Below are 19920 nucleotides of genomic sequence, written 5' to 3' on the forward strand. Positions count from 1 at the left end.
CGTTTTGTTGATAAAATTATTTCGAGTCTAACGGTGCTGTCGAAAAAATTTAACTCGCGGCGAGCAGGAAGATAAAGGTCGTCGATGTGTTTAGCGTTTTTTAAAAAGTGTCCGTTTCGAACGTAGTTAGTTTCGTTTTGTTCATAAAATTTTTTTGAGTTTAACGGTGTGGTCGGTGAAATTTAACTCGGAGCGAGGAGGAAGATACGGGCTGTCGAAGTGTTTGGTTTAAGTTTTTATTTTAATTGAGAGAATTTTTGTTTTACCCCCTGAAGTTAAGGGTAATTTTTGTAAGCTGATTATAATTGAGGGGGGTATTTTGCATTTTTTTGAGTTGGGTTTTAGGCATTTGTCATTTTGACCGGGTTTTAGGTGTGGTGGGTGTGAAACGACACCTTTCCCCACCACAATTAGGGGGTAATTTTTGTAAGCTGATTATAGTTGAGGGGGTATTTTGCATTTTTTTGAGTAGGGTTTTAGGCATTTGTCATTTTGACCCGGGTTTTAGGTGTGGTGGGTGTGAAACGACACCTTTCCTCACCACAGTTAGTAATGTAGTGGTGGGTGTGAAACGACACCTTTCCCCACCACAATTAGGGGGTAATTTTTGTAAGCTGATTATAGTTGAGGGGGTATTTTGCATTTTTTTGAGTAGGGTTTTAGGCATTTGTCATTTTGACCCGGGTTTTAGGTGTGGTGGGTGTGAAACGACACCTTTCCTCACCACAGTTAGTAATGTAGGGATTAAAGGGATTAATAATCAATTTTAAGCCACTTAATCACCCCATATTACCCCTGAATCTAAAAAAAAAATATACGGTGTATCATCTAAAAATATTAGGGTGTCCTATTATTAGACTCACAAAACCTCCTGTTCATCACCTATTGAACCACAACCCTAATTTGTGATGATGATGTTCAACAACAAATCTAAAATTGATAGCGTATCAACATATTGCGATTAATAGCGTTCCCTTATTTCTTCCCAAACTCGCTCACCATCATCATCAATTCATTTTCTTCTTTTTCTTCCCAAACCACACTTATTTTTCTTCCCAAATCCGCTCACTATCATCATCAATTCACTTTTAACAGGGTATATACTTCAATTACCATCTTTAAATTCAATTTAGTTCATTATTTATATTCAATTCTGTCGTCGGTTTTAAAAACAGGGTTGGATCTTCTTGCGGTTGATACAATTGGTTGAGTTATACAACAATTCAATGACGACTGTAATCATAGTTTTGGGTTCTGATGGCTGCAATATCAATAGACATTTGGGTTTTTTTGTCTTTATCCTCTTCAATTTTATTTGTACGGATTCAAGGTAATTGTTTATAACACTTTTGTTTAGAATGGAATATTGAATTTCAAAATACATTACCTGACGTTGGATTGTGATGAATAATTGATTTGATTTAGATTGTTGGTCTTAAATATATATATATATATATATATATATATATATATATATATATATATATATATATATGGTTCAAGCTATTTTACAATTTGTTAATTTAGATGTTATATTCGAAAACCAAGATATGCAAATTATTAGATTAACCAGGTTAGTGCGTCATTGGAGTTGGTATTCTTTTATTTTACTTTAGTGTATTATTCTAAAGTCAATGATTTTTTGTAGATGTTAAAAGAGCTGCTACAAGTCAAATACAACTATAGGCCTCTCAATAAACAAAAGTTGCCCATTCTGACTAATGGTTGTTTTGAACCTATGTGTCTTTTTGCTTGGTAAGTTTTTTATCCACATAGATTTTTTTGAGGCTATATGAGCCCTCTTAATGTAAAATCAGTTGACCTTGTCCAATAGTATCATCAAGAGTAAGTGATTATTGATTGTAGATTAAAGGAAGTATAGTAATGTTTTTTTCTACCCATTAATGATACAAAATAAACCGAGTTGACTTGTTCGAAATTAAATGGGTCAAAATGACCACCTTCAGATACATCTTTATTTATTTATGTTAAAATGATGCTGACGTGGCAAATTATTTGTTATGTAGTATACAGGAAAGATGTTACTGAAGGAAATGGCCTCGATCTTCTTAACTCCATTCTTGCTTATCTTTGTAGTACCAAAGGTACTTATAATCCTTTTTTTTTTTCAATTTTTATGCGATTAAAATTGTTATTTTTTTTAATTGAATTAACGTTTGGTCCATTGTGGCAGCGGGTTGATGATATTTTGCAGTTCATTTTGGACTTCACCAGTTGATGTTGAAGGCGTTGGTCACGTTTGCAGGTTCGTATTTTTATCTTTCCAATCAACTTAACGGAATATTTTCATGATAATTATTATTATTATTATTATTAATTATTATTATTATTATTTTTACAGTTTTAGTCTATTCGATACCCGAAGGTCCAAAATTATCAAGGCTAGTTTTCCCGTGTTCCCGAAATACCTAATTACACCACTTTTAGCCCTTAAACACTAACTAGCACGAATTTTGCACAAAAACCCATTTTGACCTAAACTCAAGTCAAAACACCAATTTGCAAGCTTGCACCTTTAATCACTTATAACATAAGTTAACTAGTGATTTAAACGCCCGAACATGATTATTAACTAATCAATTTCATCATCCAACCCAAAACCTACCAACAATGGTCATCAACACCAATCTCTAGCTTGAACACCCATTTAACAACTAGTGGGGTTTACTCAAGAACACACAAATCAAAACCCCAACAATCAAACTATGAAATTCGGAATTGGAACTTACCACAACAATCACTATGTAGCCGTGAACGAGGTGAATAACTATAACTCTTGCAACTTGCCCCCGAATCACTCTTCTTCTCCACCAAATGAAGCTCTCTCTCTCTCTCTCTAAAACTTGGTTTCTCACTCTAGGGTTTGAGGATGAAGAGGAGGAGAGAAAATGAGAAGAAAATGAAGTTTGGGATAGGGTTGCATCAGTTTTGTGGTGGTAAAACCGTTCAAACGCGAAAAGACAATAATGCCCTTCATTTAATCAAGTTTCTAGAAGCAAAAAGCCACCAGGAAACCCGTTGAGCCGCGTCGCGACTGGTTCCCTCCATGTCGCGGCCAACAACCTACATATACAATGTTTTGCTCGCTCATTCGTACACTATATATATATATATATATATATATATATATATATATATATATATATATATATATATATATATAGTGGCAGGATCAATGTGGAAGTAACCAATCGGGGGGAAGCAAAAAAAATTTTTCTTCATTTTTTTTGGAATTTTTTTTTCCGACATCAAGATCACACGAAAATATGAACATTTAGAAGAGACACTTCGTGATGAATGTTATTATTTAGGCGGGAAAACGATCGACAAAAATAACATTCAAGATAATATTGTTCGTGAAGAATGTTAACGTTTTTTTCCATGTTTTGTGAAGTAAAATTTAGCCCGATTTAGAGTTTAGGGTTTGGTGTTTGGTGTTTTGGGTTTATTCCATAAACCCAAAACACCAAACCCTAAACCCTAAACCCTAAACTCTAAACCGTTCGTGTTAAAAACTCAATCTAAATCCTAAATCTAAACCCTAAATCTAAACCCTAAACCCTAAATTTCTAAACCCTAATGGCTAATATCTAAACCCTATAAACCCTAATATCTAAACCCTAATATCTAAACCCCAATAGCTAAAACCTCAACATACGCTCGAAAAACACGATAATTGTTATATATTACTTCTTCGAGCGTTTTCCCGCCAAAATAAAAACATTTATCACAAAGTGTCTCTACTAAATGTTCATATTTTCATCCCATCTATAATGTTCGTGAACAAAGTTTTTTTAAAAAAACGAAAAAAAAAGTTTTTGCTTCCCCCCGCTTCCACCCGATTTGTTACTTCCCTCTTGATCCTACCAATATATATATATATATATATATATATATATATATATATATATATATATATATATATATATATATATACTTACATATATGCGCTTCATACATTTAACACTCGAGATATTTATATATATTTATACGAAATATTCGGGTCTTACAATCCATGGGTCTAGTTTTAAGGTTGGTTTAGTTGATGTTGATGTTTCTTACTGTGGGGATTTGGGTAAAGTCAAATGTATGGCTTCAACTGATTTGGACATTGGCAGTGTTTACAATAAAAGTGTATCAAAGTTTGATGGAATCGCGAAAAATGAAAATAAAAATGGGTAACAATAGCAATGAAATAAATGCTACGGTTTTATCACTTAAGAAAGATTATTATAATAAGGGTCCAATCAATGATGTTGATGATTTCGATTCTAATGATGATGTTGATGTCGATTCTGATGGGGTTTCAAAGCGAAATGATGATAACATAACGTTTGGTGTATGACTCATTTGAAGAAGGAGAATAAGAAAATGAAAGAAGAATTGCTAACGAATCCGAGGATTAGAAAGAAGCCGAACGAGGTTTCCACTTCGCCTACTTGTAAACTTAAAGATCACAATGTTGACTTGGATTACGGGGACACAATTCAAAACTTATGTACTAGTTCTCAAGATGGAAGATACGGCGGTTCATCGACATAAGGAAAAGGAAATATGTTCGTGGAGGCTTTCCCGGCATTCGACGAAATGATGACAAGTTTGGCCGAGGAGATCGTATCGGGTTATGGATCCTTTAATTTTTATATCTTACAAGATAGAGAATCGGTCCGGGAAGAATAATTTGAAAGAGACGGTTAACGGTAGTTTGTACTATTCAACTAATTTAAAGTTGCTTCTCTTTTTGCCATTTTTGATTCTCATGGCCATATAATTGATATATAAGTTCAAGATATAAACATGTGCCTTAGAGGTGTTAATTATTCAATAAATTTAGAAAGATAAAAAGTAATGTTTTTTAAACAAAGGACATAATAAGTGTTCATTATCATTATTTCATGACCTTTGACGATGGATAATTTGTTTCAAAAGAAAAAAAAAAAATGTTTCTTTGTTGTAAGTTTTTATTTATACTTGTGCTGAAAGCAAACAAGAAGAAAAAAAGAATCACATATGTTTGCAATTTGCGACTTAGCTAGTTACAACGGTAGAAAATCATTATGCTGTTGGAGACACCTTTTGAATAAAACGTATAGTGTCAAATCTATTGAGGTTTCGGGGCGCAGCCCCCTTACCCCTGCAATATGCGTGGCAATTGCTAGTCAACTCTTACGGGTGTGTGTACTCTACACTCTCCAAACACGTTGTTAAGTATAACTATCGAACTCTTGGATTCAAGTAAATCCCAATTAAATAATAAAATTATGTTAAATGACATTAAAATCACTAACATCAAATATATTGTTACCATAAGATATAATATATGAAGTAATATGGAGTTTAATGATCATAGAATTTAGCATTTCGGTTCAGATTTCGTGAATATTTTAGATTGATATGATGATCTCAGTCAGTCAGCGGGTTGATTAAATGTTATTCAAAACATGTCGTCGTTCAGTGGGTTGATTAAATGTTATTCACGCATGCTCTCGGATGCAAATAACGGATAACAACAAGCATACAAACAAAACTTTTTGGGTCATATTTTGATGTACACGATGAAATTAGAGGGAAGAGCGTACAAGGGAAAAGGAGAAGGTTATTCAAAATGATATAAACAACCGAGGACAAGTGAAAGAATATGATGATGTCTTTTTTATAAGACCAGAATATGATGATGTCTTTTTTATAAGACCATTAATGATTTTTTGGATCATGGACCATTTGATGCGGCAACACCATTATTCCGAAAGTGCGTGCGTGTGTGGCATATGATCGCAAAGGTGTTTAAGTTCCCTCTACATGATGCCGATAACTTGCCTTTAAAAAAAATTATTTTCTTTTAATTTCAAATCTATAAGAAGTCCATTTAATGGTTTTTGGGCCTGGGCCTCTGTAATATAAAGTAAGAAACCCCATAGCACGGATCCCTAGAGTTAAATTAAATTATTGATTATTGATAATTCGACATGAAAAGCGGTTTACTCTTTGTATATATTTCAAATTTAGGTTTCATGCGTACCCGTGAAATGATTAGGATCGGAAAGCTTATTGGCTTTCAATTCAGGTAATTTTTATGTATTAAGGTCATAGTTTGATTTTTTTTTTCCTTTCATTCTGGTCTATTCATTTATTACCGAATTTTACTACAATATTTATGATTATGATGATAATTGAAATTGAAATAGTTGTATTAGTAGACGCTTTCGAAGTTCATTAGTTCTGTTAGGGTTTTATTCATCTTTTTTTAGTTCGATTTTGATTTATTCTGATAATTAGAAATCTTATCTTATGTAGAGTATCAATTGTACCTCTTTTTATGACATTCTAAGACCATTCCCAACTGTGTGTCCTCAACCATGTCATCAAGCATGTCCTCCGAGGGCTCCGTTGGCATTGTCCCCGCCCTCCTCCTCCCTCGAACGCCCTCACCCTCGTCGCCCTCGAATTTTTCATCCACAAGCATAAATGAGGACGGATGAAAGAGAGGAGTGTTCTTTTTACTTGTACTCTAGGAGTAGAAACTTGTACATCCTTTTATTTAATTAATTTTGTGGGGTATGTGATGAGGAGGGAGTATGTCATGGTTGACAATGATGTGTTATAGGAGTGTTATGGGAGGAAGTTGTGAGAAAGGAGGAGAGAGAAAGCCGATTTGGCGCTGAGTAAATGCCCTTGACGGCGTCATGATTGGGATTGGTCTAATAGTCTTTGAGTTTTATTGACAATTTTATGTCATAATTTAATTTGTTTACATAAGCTAACCCAAACAAATGAATACAGTAGGTCTTTAAGTTTACACTTATTTTATATACTTTGCAAAACTTTTAATTTACAATAAGGAATAAGGAGAATGATCTGTGGTTTAAATATGATTATTTAATTAATAAATAGTTTAAACATATATTGGTTAGTTTATTTGCGTAGTTTATTACTCCGTAGTTAAGAGGTTCTTTTTTGTTGATTTATTTAGAGGTGATAGTGGGTATGAATGTACTAAATTTATTATAGTCTATTGTGTGTACTCAACTTCATTATGGTTTATTACGTGTAGCAAACCTACTATATATTCGCTATTGTATGTATTAGGTAATAGGAGTATTACTTTCAATGATGTGACAACTTGTACCGATACCTTACACTTTTTAAGACATAAAAGTAAGACTTTTATTAAACACATACAACAGCATTGTTCGATCAAAAGTTGGATATACACGATAGAGCAAAATCATATAGAGTTTGTGTTATAGTTTAGTACCTTCTCACCCAATATTTCCTTTTATATGAATGAATGTAACAGTTTGTTTGTATTTTGTTTATGCAGCTAAACTGACAAAGGCATAAACGTCAAAATCAAATCGACATAAACGAAAACTTACTGGCTTCCAATTCGAGCCAGCTCCCAAACATAATCTGAGAGAAACGATGAAAGCTGACCAAGGTAATTATTATTCTTTTCATTCAGGTTTATTCATTTATTTACAGAATTTTTACTTCTACTAGTGATGATTATTGAAATTTTCGAAGTTCTTTAGTTTTGTTTAGGGTTTGTTTTTCATCTCTATTTTATGTGCGATTTTAATTTATTCTGATAATTAGGAATTTTTATATAATGTAGCATGTTGAATATAATCCCTTTTATGACATTCTTACGGTCTTTGAGTTTAATTGACAAATTTATCTTATAATTCTACTGCATAAGCCAACACCAACACACCCATATATTTGACTTTACACTTGTTTTATACGCTTTGCAAAATGTGTAACTTACATTAAGGAATAAGAAGAGTGATATGTGGTTCACACATGATTTTTTTTTAATAAATAGTTTAAAGATATATCGGTTAGCTTGTTTGAGCAGTTTACCCAGTTTATAATATTGTGTGTAGTTAACTTCATTTTGGTTTATTTTGTATAGCTAATCTACAATATTCACCATTTTATGTATGGAGTATTAGATAGTACTTCCCCATATGGCAACTTGTATGTATACCTTACACTTTAAGACAAATAAGTAAAATCACAATTATATACACACAATAGCATTATTTAAAAGTTGGATATACACGATAGATCAAAACGAAGTTTGATACACATAATAGAGTTGGTGGTATACTTTAGTACATTCTCACTCAGTATCTTCTTTATTATTCGAATGGAATGTGACAGGTTTTTATTTTTTATTTTTTTTTTTTTATTTTTACGCAGCTAAAGTGACAAAGGCATCAACATTAAAATCAAATAGCCGAAAAGGAAAGAAATCCAAGTTTGTTTCAAAACCTAAACAACGTTGGCAGGTGAAGAAACCAACTGTAAATTGGTTAGAGCTTCCAACCGATTTAACCGCCAATATACTACTAAGAATTGGTGTGTTTGATATACTTAAAAATGGTGAGAAAGTTTGCACAACTTGGCGAAATATTTGCAAGGACCCTTCTGTACCACCCTTCATATCGGAATGGTCTGCTATTATGTGAAGAGATATGTAAACAAGTTGTTGATAGAAGCCAATGCCAATTGGTTGATCTCTCTATCACCGGTTTTGGTAATCGCGAGCTTCTTCGATATATTTCGGATAGGTATGCAAGCTTATTATAATCTCACTGTTGTTCATTTTGTGCGTAAAATCACGGCCTAAGATGCTTTTTTAATCTTCTCTACTTCTTTTTAAATATACTCATATTGTGAAGTAACTTTAGTTTTTATAAGGCTTCCTTTTATTAGATTGTAATTGACTTCTTAGTTTCTCTGTTTGTTATGTGAAAGAAGTGATGCTAATATGATAATGCTAAGTGAAGGCTTAGCTTAAGGGTCTGTTTACTTTCACTTAATGATTTGTTTCTGTATAACTCTTAATTTAGCAAGTGAAATTGTTGTTTTTTTGCCACTTGATCAATCTATCACTTATTCTGAAAAACGATGTGTTTGTAGGAGACATAGTCCATAGAAACTGAGACATTTTCCCAAACAGAGTCATAGGGAAACATCACTTAATACAAAACGGCCCCTTTGTCTGTTAACTTAGCTAGTCTAAAAGTCGGATAGTGGTTCATGCTTTTTTTTTTTTTTTTTTTTTTTTTTTTTTCTAGACTACCAGATAATTGGACCCACAACCATATTTGATAACTGGTTACTACTGAATAATATGATTTTGACCACCCCGGAGCTTATAAATCTGATTGTCAAGGCTCCTATTATGTTTGTGATATAATAAAAAAACATTCTGATATATTATTTTTATATAGATTATAGAATACTGGATTAGAACTCATCTGATATATTATATTTTAATATAGTGTAAATGAGGATGTGTGATATAAACTATACAATTGACTGATGATGTATGTGCACAACACTAATAAAAGTAGACATGTGCAATAAAAACATATAGTTGTATGCCACAAATACAATCCAACCCATCAGCTGCTATCATCATATAATAATAATAATCATAATTATAATAATCTAACAATATCTTTGCATTATTTGTTTTTAACAGATCAAGCCGCTTAAACGTCTAGAAGTCATATATTGCCTAGGTGGAATGATCGGAGGCTGGGGTGTTTCTATTAAGAAATTTCCGTTATTGGAGGAACTTAGTATCGAGACAACAGATATTGGAGATAAAATAGTAATATTTTTCTAGTTTATTCTAGAATTAATTAAATATAGTTAGTAGATTATTAATTAGAAGAAACTAGAATTAGCTAGTAAATATTAGATACTTACCAAGTATGAACTAGAAGTTTGTAGAATACTTAGCTAGTTAAAAATATCAGAAAATACTAGAAGCATCAACCTACATCATGAGGCCTATAAATAGGCTTGTGATGTTGTGAAATGAGATGTACACACAAACACAAACACAATTCAATAGCAATAAAGAATTTCTTCCTAAAAAAAAAAAAAGTTATTTGATAGTATCAACACGTCCGTAAAGTCCCGCGTCAAACTAGGGAATGTAGCGCTTGTTGACACTAAAGGCAAATGTACGATAACTGTTCAAACTAATAACGTCACTCGATCTGTTAGTGACGTTCTTTTAGTACCAAGCCTTGCAAGTAACTTACTAAGTGTTGGACAAATGATGGAGCATGGCTACTCTTTACTCTTCGAAGATAAATCATGTGTTATTCGTGACAAGAAAAACAACTATAAACTAATAGCCGAAGTGCCAATGGAGAACCGTAACTTTCCGCTTCGTTGGCAGTATATCATAGACACGGCCATGAAAGTTCAAGTTGAAGAATCATGGCTATGGCATCGAAGATTTGGCCACTTTAACTTTCACGCTCTAAAAATCCTTCAGCAGAAAAATATGATGAGGGACTTGCCAAACATAGAAGAGATCACTGACACGTGTGAAAGCTGTATGATGGGCAAGCAACATTGAAAACCTTTCCCTCGTGACAAAGCTTGGAGAGCGAAAGGTATACTAGAGTTGGTGCACACTGACGTATGTGGACCAATGAGGACTACGGAATATGGTACAAGCCCACTATAGACTCGAAGCTTCAGGGATACACAGATAGTGATTGGGCCGGATCGGTGGATGACATGAGAAGTACTTCCGGATACGCATTCACACTTGGATCTGGTGTATTCTCATGGACATCAAAGAAACAAGAAACTGTGGCACAATCATCAGCCGAAGCCAAGTACGTAGCAGCTGCAAACTCAGCTAATCAAGCTATATGACTAAGAAGAATTCTAGAAGACATGGGCGAAAAACAAAATGAAGCCACTCAAATATTCTGCGACAACAAGTCTGCAATTGCAATGGCTAAGAATCTCGTGTTTCATGGAAGAACAAAACACATTGATATCAAATATCACTTCTTACGAGAAGTCACCGCTAAGAAAGAGATTGAATTAAAATACTGCAAGACTGAAGAGCAAATTGCAGACATATTCACCAAAGCACTCCCAAGATCAAAGTTCGAGTTCCTACGTAACATGCTCGGAGTAACATCGAAAAACATTAAGGAGGAGTGTTAAAATAGTAATGTTTTTCTAGTTTATTCTAGAATTAATTAAATATAGTTAGTAGATTATTAATTAGAAGAAACTAGAATTAGCTAGTAAATATTAGATACTTACCAAGTATGAACTAGAAGTTTGTAGAATACTTAGCTAGTTAAAAATATCAGAAAATACTAGAAGCATCAACTTACATCATGAGGCCTATAAATAGGCTTGTGATGTTGTGAAATGAGATGTACACACAAACACAAACACAATTCAATAGCAATAAAGAATTTCTTCCTAAAAACTAGTCTTCACCATTTCTTCTATAAAAATCCCCTCATAACATTTAAATTAACATCCGTCACTATTATATATATAACATCTAAATTAAAACTAATCAATTAATCTAATTACACTACAATTACAACAATTGGACCTGAAGATATTGAAGGACGTTATTGCCCCTTGCTAAAAACATTCAAAAGGAATAAACAGTTCCCTGGATTTTTCAAGAAAGGAGAAGATGATATTGTGAACAAGATGGCCATAACTATTGCTAAAAATTTACCTAATTTAAGGCACCTTCAACTCATTGGAGACAGCATGTCGAATATTGGGTTGCAGGCGATTTTGGATGGTTGTACTCATCTTGAGTCCCTTGACATTCGTCAGTGCATGTACATTGATTTAAAAAAAGACGACATTGGAAAAAGATGTTCAGAACGGATTAAAGATGTAAAACTTCCTAATGATTCTATGGAAGGGGGTATATGCATCTTGTTGGTAATTATGATAAGGAACCAAGTGATGTTTCTTGTGAATCTTTTGATGATTCTCAGTATGATGATGATGATTCTGATGGCAATATGACTGACTCTGACTTTGCGGATTGGAATGACCCCACTCAGGAATGGAATGACTATGTGAACATGTACCTTGTGCCTAAGTCTTATTCTCTGCGTTAAAAGGTAAGACGTTTCCGTTGATTTAGCTTTATACGTTTAGTTTGCACTTGAGATTCTCTAATCGTGTTTGATTTTTTTAATTTTTAGGTTCAGTTGCTTGCTGTCTTTCTTTATGATGGCTTTGGTAGGCATGGTTAATGTGAGTATTCTGTTGATTGTGTTGATTGTTTATTTTGTCATGAGGTTGTCATTTAGGCTGTCTTTTTGAACCTTGAAATAGTTATGGGTGATGCTAATTTTTGTGCATCAGTTGTGAAACCACTAAAGATGGTGCCTTGGCATTTCAGTTAACTTTTTGAACCTTGAAATAGTTATGGGTGATGCTCAATTCTGTGCATTAGTTAGTGTAACCACTAAAGATGGTACCTTTGCATTTATCTTTTGTTCTTGAGTTTGGAATGCATTTCTTTTATGATTATGAAACCTTTTAACATAGGTCTGTAACAAATTTAGAACATATTTGCATGGTTTTGAAATTTGTTTGACTAGTCTTTGATATGCGAGAAGTAGTTTGTTCCGACTCGACTAAGCCGGCCAAAAGTTGCTATATAACGGGTCAAAGTTGACCAAAAGTAAGATTTAGTCGGTCAAATTTAAATCCGTCAAGATTGGCGGAAAATAAGTTTGCGCTTTGTTCTCGGCGGCTCCCTACTTGATCGACCTGTCCTTGGCTTGCGACTTTTTATGTTTTTTTATTTGAATTGATGGCATCAATTCAAATAGTCAATGATTCACCCCTGTTTTAAAATTAATGTGGAACTTTAGAAAATGGGCTTGAAAAGCCGTGGAGTGGTGACATTGTTCAATAATGTTCTTGGTAAGCCGTGCGAGTGAGAGAACATAATAGTAGTGATAATTTCATCCTTTTTAGATTTAATCAATGGCAACTAGCATAAAAACACTTGTTTTTTTTCTTCTTTTCAAATGACACTTTTCTTCATATTTGTAAAGATACACCAATTGGTTAGAACCAATGTTCAAACGCACCATTATTTGTTCGAATTATTGATTAGATATGTTCATTGATCTGTAAAATGTGTGTTCAACCTAGGCACTAGATTCGAACCAATTGTTGTTCTAACTCAGTTCAGTTCAAAGAACTGAGTTTGAACCAATTGTTTTTCTAACTCAAGCTTAAACCAATTGTTATTCTAACTTGCTATAATTGATAAGATATTGAATATACAAGCTTTCAAGTTCATAAAAAGGAAGATATTGATAACATATTCACGCTTTCGTCAATTAGTAAAGGACGTGTATAAAACTCAATTCATCCAACCATATATAAAGTAGAATTATAAGTTTAATTGTACACATTAAAAGATATTAACTTTTGATTGCTATTAGTGTACTAATGTCATTTTCTTTTTTATTTTAAAGTCAAACACACATCCATGAATATATATATATATATATATATATATATATATATATATATATATATATATATATATATATATATATATATATATATATATATAGTGGTAGGATCAAAAGGGAAGTAACCATTCGGGGGGAAGCGGGGGGAAGCAAAAACTTTTTTTTTTTTTTTCGTTTTTTGAAAAAACTTTGTTCACGAACATTATAGATGAGATGAAAATATGAACATTTAGTAGAGACACTTTGTGATAAATGTTTTTATTTTGGCGGGAAAACGCTCGAAGAAGTAATATATAACAATTATCGTGTTTTTCGAGCGTATTTTGAGGTTTTAGCTATTGGGGTTTAGATATTAGGGTTTAGATATTAGGGTTTATAGGGTTTAGAAATTTAGGGTTTAGAAATTTAGGGTTTAGGGTTTAGATTTAGGATTTAGATTGAGTTTTTAACACGAACGGTTTAGAGTTTAGGGTTTAGGGTTTAGTGTTTTGGGTTTATGGAATAAACCCAAAACACCAAACCCTAAACCCTAAACCCTAAACTCTAAATCGGGCTAAATTTTACTTCACAAAACATGAAAAAAAGGTTCATATTCTTCACGAACAATATTATCTTGAATGTTATTTTTGTCGATCGTTTTCCCGCCTAAATAATAACATTCATCACGAAGTGTCTCTTCTAAATGTTCATATTTTCGTGTGATCTTGATGCCGGAAAAAAAATTTCAAAAAAAGCGAAAAAAAAAAAATTTGCTTCTCCCCGCTTCCCCCCGATTGGTTACTTCCCCATTGATCCTGCCCCTATATATATATATATATATATATATATATATATATATATATATATATATATATATATATATATATATATATATATATATATATACCTACAACGAGGCTTGAACTATCAATCTCTTGCTTGAAAGGACTCTCACATACTGGTCAGGCAACAAGACCTTGATAATGTCATTTTCATTTAGCATGCATGTGGAAGTTAATAAGGTGAAAGGAAACGATCTCGAGCTAGGCGTATGTTGAAACAAATGATTTTAGCGATAAGCTTAAAATTATAAAGGCAACCATTAAACCATGGGTGAATAAAAAAAAATCTCTGGAGAAGTCTACAACAGTAGCTATTCCTAAGAAGGTGGCAATAATCGAGCAGAAGATCGATCACTGCTTCAGTTTCGAAAAGGGAAGAACGACAGAAGCTATTAAACGAACTGCTCAAAATAGAGAAAAGAGACGATCAAGATGTTTTTTCAGAAATCCAAAGTTAAGTGGTGCACTGATGGGGATGAAAATTTCAAATTTTTCCATGGGCTCCTTAGACAGACGTAACAAACAGACGATAATAGGTTTCATTGAATGGGGTTTGGGTTACGAATCCTTCGGTTACTAAAAAAGTATTTAAGGAGTTTTATTCTACCAAGTTTGTGAGAGATGTCAATGGTGGCAGTGCAGCAAACTTATGCCCCTTAAAATACTCTAACTAAGTTGGACAATTATGTTCTACAACGAGATGTGACGGATGAGGAAATAGAAAAGGCGGTGTGGGATTGTGGTAGCGATAAATTTTCAGGACCCGGCGGGTTTAAGTTTCTGGTTGTGAAGAATAATTGGGACAGTTAAAGGTGGATCTGGTTACTTCGATTATCACAGCTTTCAATTCGACCAGAATGCCGAAAGGTTCAATTTCGGCGTTTATATCCGACTTCTATCAAGGATTATCGACCAATATCGATATCGTTGATTGGAATGCAATACAAAATTATAATGAAAAGAACGGCTACCTGATTATCGTTGGTTATTGATAAGATAATAAGTAATGTTCAATCAGCTTTCATAAAAGGTAGACGAAATTTAGATGGGCTGGTGATCGTTAGTGAACTAATGGGTTCGTGCAAAAAGAAAAAGCAAAAGCTATTGATTTTTAAAGTGGAATTTGAGAAAACTTATGACATGGTGAACTTGGATTTTCTCGAGTACATGATGTTGATTCTCGTTTTTGGCGAGAGATGGAGGAATTGAATTCGTATGTCTTTGGTAAACGTTCGTACTTCCATCCTTGTTAATGGCAGTCCAATTGGGGAGTTTCGATTGAATTGTGGGTTAAGAAAGGGTGATCCTATTAGCCCATTTCTCTTATTATTATGGAAGGTTTGCATCTATGTATTAAAAATAAGGTGGACATGGGGCTCATCAACGGGGTTAAAGTGGATGATCTTTGTGTGAATGTATCCCACTTATTTTTTGTGGATGATGCGATAATCTTGTTAGAATGGAAGCGTGATAGTCTCGCTAATACTATCTTGGTGTTGGATGAGCTTTATTGGTTATCGGGTCTGAAGATTAATGTAGCTAAGTCACACCTTTTTGGTATTGGTGTCCCGGATGATGTCATTGATTCTCATGTTCACGAGTTCGGTTGCTCGAGAGGTATACTTCCTTTTAAGTATCTAGGTCTACCAATTGGTGTGAATATGAGTTTCGTATCTAATTGGAAACCACTTAAAAGATCGATTTTTGAAGAAGTTATCATCTTGGAAAGAAAATTTTCTTTCTATTGGTGGTAGATTTACTCCCGCTAAGGCGGTGTTATGGAGTTTGGGAAGCTACTATCTTTCTCTCTTTTGGTGCTCGGAAATAGTGATCAAAAAATTACAATCGTATCTGGCCAATTTTTTCTGGGGGCTCATCGCAATCTAATTGTAAGTTATATTGGACTGGTTGGGATCAAACATTATTCGACCTTGAAAGTGGTGGTCTTGATATCGGAAGCCTTCGGGCTTTTAAAAAAGCTATTTTGTTTAAATGCATCTGACAGTTTGAATGTGACCGTAATGGATTTGGGCGAAGGTCAGAGCAATCCATGGCGACTTAGCCAGGTTAGATAGGTCCCCCGAATATGGTTTGGTCTGATAGAATCATTTCAAAAAGCTAAAAAATATGGAGTTAATCCGGACAATATTTTGCGCGCATACATTGGTAATGGGCATTCGTTTCAATTTTGGAACGACGATTGCTTGGGAGACGGTATTCTCAAAGACAAATTCCGACGACTTTATCATTTGGAAGTAAGCAAATAGTGTAAAGTTGTGGATCGTCCTGTTGATGGTACATGGTCATGGTCGAGGAATATAGTGAATCTCGGTACCTGAAACGCGTCTATGCTAAATGAGATGCTTATGGTTCTCGGGAAGACTTCTCTGTCTCAGTCCTTCGACACCTGAAATTGGGGTATCAATGATGATGCCTCGTTTTCAGTGGCCTGCACTCGACGTCACCTGGATGAGGCTCGGTTACCTTCTTCCGAGCCACGTACAAGATGGATTAAGTATTTGCCTCGAAAAATTAACATACTTTTATGGAGGATTGATAGAGACCGGCTACTAACTCGACATAACCTCTCAAGAAAATGCATCGAAATCAACCGGGTATGGTACTGAATCTATAAGTCATGTTATATTCGACTGTCAGGTTGCAAAAGACATTTGCCGTTCTGTTCGTATTTGGGTTAGTATCCCCATGCCGGATTTTGGAGATTCTTCCGAATGGTTGTCTTGGTTTGATGTTTGGCGAGAAAGATTGGAATCAAAGACGGCTTATATACGATTGTGGCCTCGTTGGTTTGGAACTTATGGAGATTTCGTAATAGTGTAATTTTCCTACCCGCAATGAAGAAGAACTTGGTTTTTGATTCTATTGTTTTTAGGTCTTTTATTTGGTTTAGAAGTAGAAGCAAGTCTGATGTAAACTAGAACTCGTGGCGCGTTAAGCCATTGTAATTTTTTTAGCCTTTTCCTAGCTCCTTGCTAGGGAGGTTTTTTATAATATCAGAAAATTGTTCCAAAAAAAGGAAGTTAATACTCCATCCGTTGCATAATACGTGTTCTATTTTAACTTTTTAAAGTCTTTTCTTTTCAACTTGGACATCGAATATATTTGTTTGTGTTATATAATAGTTGATGAAAATTATACCAATTAATAGTACGTTTAAAACTCAATCCACTCATATAATTTTAATCAAATATTATATAATGAAAATAAATATATTTAAAGTCAAAGTTGAGAAATAAAGACTTTTAAAAATTAAAATATGACACTTATTATGGGATAGAGGGAACTAGTTGGACGACCTGCCTTTGCGCCGATTCTTCACCCTTGATTAACATTAATTACATAGCTAATTATTGAGTAAGTAACCGTTTACCATTTTTTTTGTTTTATTTTTCGTTTTGTCGAGGAAGAACCCAAAATAGTTATGTGATTGATTTGTAATAAGCGTGATGTAACAACCCAACCCAATATCCAAACAAACACGCGAAATAATTTTTTTTATACAGTATGGGTGCGCGGCGCGCACAAGCCCAATTCAGTTCTGTCCGGTTTTGTCAAATTTCAATTAAAGATCTCCCACTTCCCGACATATTTAGACGAAACGCTTTTCACAACATGTTATAATAGTTAAAACTCACACGATTCAATAATAAAATAAGTTTTATGAAACCGGGCCCACATATGCCGTAATACGAGTTTCGTACAAATTATATAAGTTTCAACCGAATTAGTTTAAATTCCAAATGACACTAGAGCATGATGTTTGGGGGTTAAACTACCCAACTCTCGGTCAAACTTCAAAAGCTAACACATCCAAAAGCGTCCCCTATCAAAACAAAGCGGGATCTCTAATCCAATCGAACGCCCTTACCCTTGTCAACGCCCGAGCCTATAAAAAGGTAAACAATGAGAGGGTAAGCAAAGCTTAGTGAATGCAATAATTATACATATACATATATAATATACCTACTTGCATACACTTACATACGCCGTATAATCGCTAGCAATAACCATTAGCATACAAACTCCGAGTATAAGCTAATAACCTCCAAATACCGCAACTAGCGTAATCAATAGCATATTCACCGAAATAATTTATTATGCTATACAACGACACATACACAAACTATATGGTTAACCATACACGCGTCATGGTGCTACCGACTCCGTGGTTCACACCATACGCAATGCTATGACGCTACCGGCTCCGTGGTTCACGTCACTACGCATTTGAGTCATACTCTTTTATAGTGCTACCGGCTCTGTGGTTCACACTTTGGTGCTACCGGCTCCGTGGTTCACACCTCATTTTATAGTGCTACCGGCTCCGTGGTTCACACTTAGATGCTACCGGCTCCGTGGTTCACATCTCAACACATGCACCATGATGCTACCGGCTCCGTGGTTCACATCATAGTACACTCGCACACACCATGGCACTCCCGGCTCCGTGGGTCATACCATGACATACAAATAAATACACCATATACCTACATGTATAATTACTCCACTCACCTTAACGATTCAGTGACGGTTTTACACTTCCGCAAGCTTCAAAGCAAAGTACCTATTACAATAAGTACTTAATCAACACACAAACTAGTTGGGCTAAACACCAACCATTCACTAATGTGCATTTAATGACTTAATGCATTAGACCACCCATTTACTCCAAAACCGTCCATTTAAGGTCAAGACTATCACGAACCACTAAAAGCTAGTGATTAAGGTTCAACAACCCTAACTAATACACAATTAGGGTATTTCATACCCATCTCTCCCAACTAGGTCAATTATTACCCATTTGACCATTTTAAGGTCAACACACCTATTTCGGGTCATCCACAAACCCACATAACACCCATTTACTTAATAACTAGGTGTGCTAGTAATTAGCTAACCAATTATGACTCATAAGTCCATTTAACATTTCCAAAACCCTAAGTTAGTCATCCTTAGGCCCTCATGACCCAATCTTACCCAAGAACACCCAAAATCAACAAATATGAGTTTTATGTTCATCACTAACCCAAACCCTAACCCTTGAACAAATTAAAATAGGGAAATCAAAGTTAGAACATACCACCACAACCAAAACGTAGCTAAAGGCTAGATGAACAAATTTGATACTTGAGCCTTAACCCGGATCAAGCTTTTTCCTCCTTGATTCAAGCTTTCTCCCACTTAAGGTGTTTCTCACTCTAGAACTTGATTTGGGGTTGAAGATAAGGTTGGTGAATAACTTAAGTGTGTTTCAACCACTTCCCTACTGGCCATCTAATGCCCTAACTCATTCTCATGTAAAAAGACCACAATGCCCCTCATTTAACCTTGAATTAAAAGCTGGAAACCGTCAACAGTAGCAGTGCGCGACGTGCACCACTACATCTGCGCGGCGCGCACAATGGCCTGGGTAGACCCTGACCTCTATTTAATTACACCTTGCAGCCCACACTTTATGAACTCTATTTACAGTCTGTACAACAAATATTTGGGTGTTACAACTCTCCCCCACTTGAATCGGAGCGCGTCCTCGCGATCCAAGCCGCATGACAAGAGGGAAGATAGACCAACACAAACTCTTCGGGCTCCCATGTAAACTCGGAACCTTTACTACGACGCCATTGAACTTTATAAGTTCTCACCTCTTTATTCCTCAACCTCTTCATCTTTTCATCGAGTATAGCAATCGGCTCCTCGATATACTCTAACTTATTGTTTATCTCAATCTCGTCTAAAGGCACCCATGA

General features: G+C 34.6%; 1 pseudogene; it reads left to right on the forward strand.

Annotated features, from left to right (window-relative positions):
- Positions 1–1063: 1063 nt before the first annotated feature.
- Positions 1064–10716, forward strand: LOC139840863 (putative F-box/LRR-repeat protein 9; annotated as a pseudogene).
- The last annotated feature ends 9204 nt before the right edge of the window (positions 10717–19920 follow it).

Source organism: Rutidosis leptorrhynchoides, chromosome 4, assembly GCF_046630445.1.
Source record: "Rutidosis leptorrhynchoides isolate AG116_Rl617_1_P2 chromosome 4, CSIRO_AGI_Rlap_v1, whole genome shotgun sequence".
In the NCBI taxonomy this organism is placed as follows: domain Eukaryota; kingdom Viridiplantae; phylum Streptophyta; class Magnoliopsida; order Asterales; family Asteraceae; genus Rutidosis; species Rutidosis leptorrhynchoides.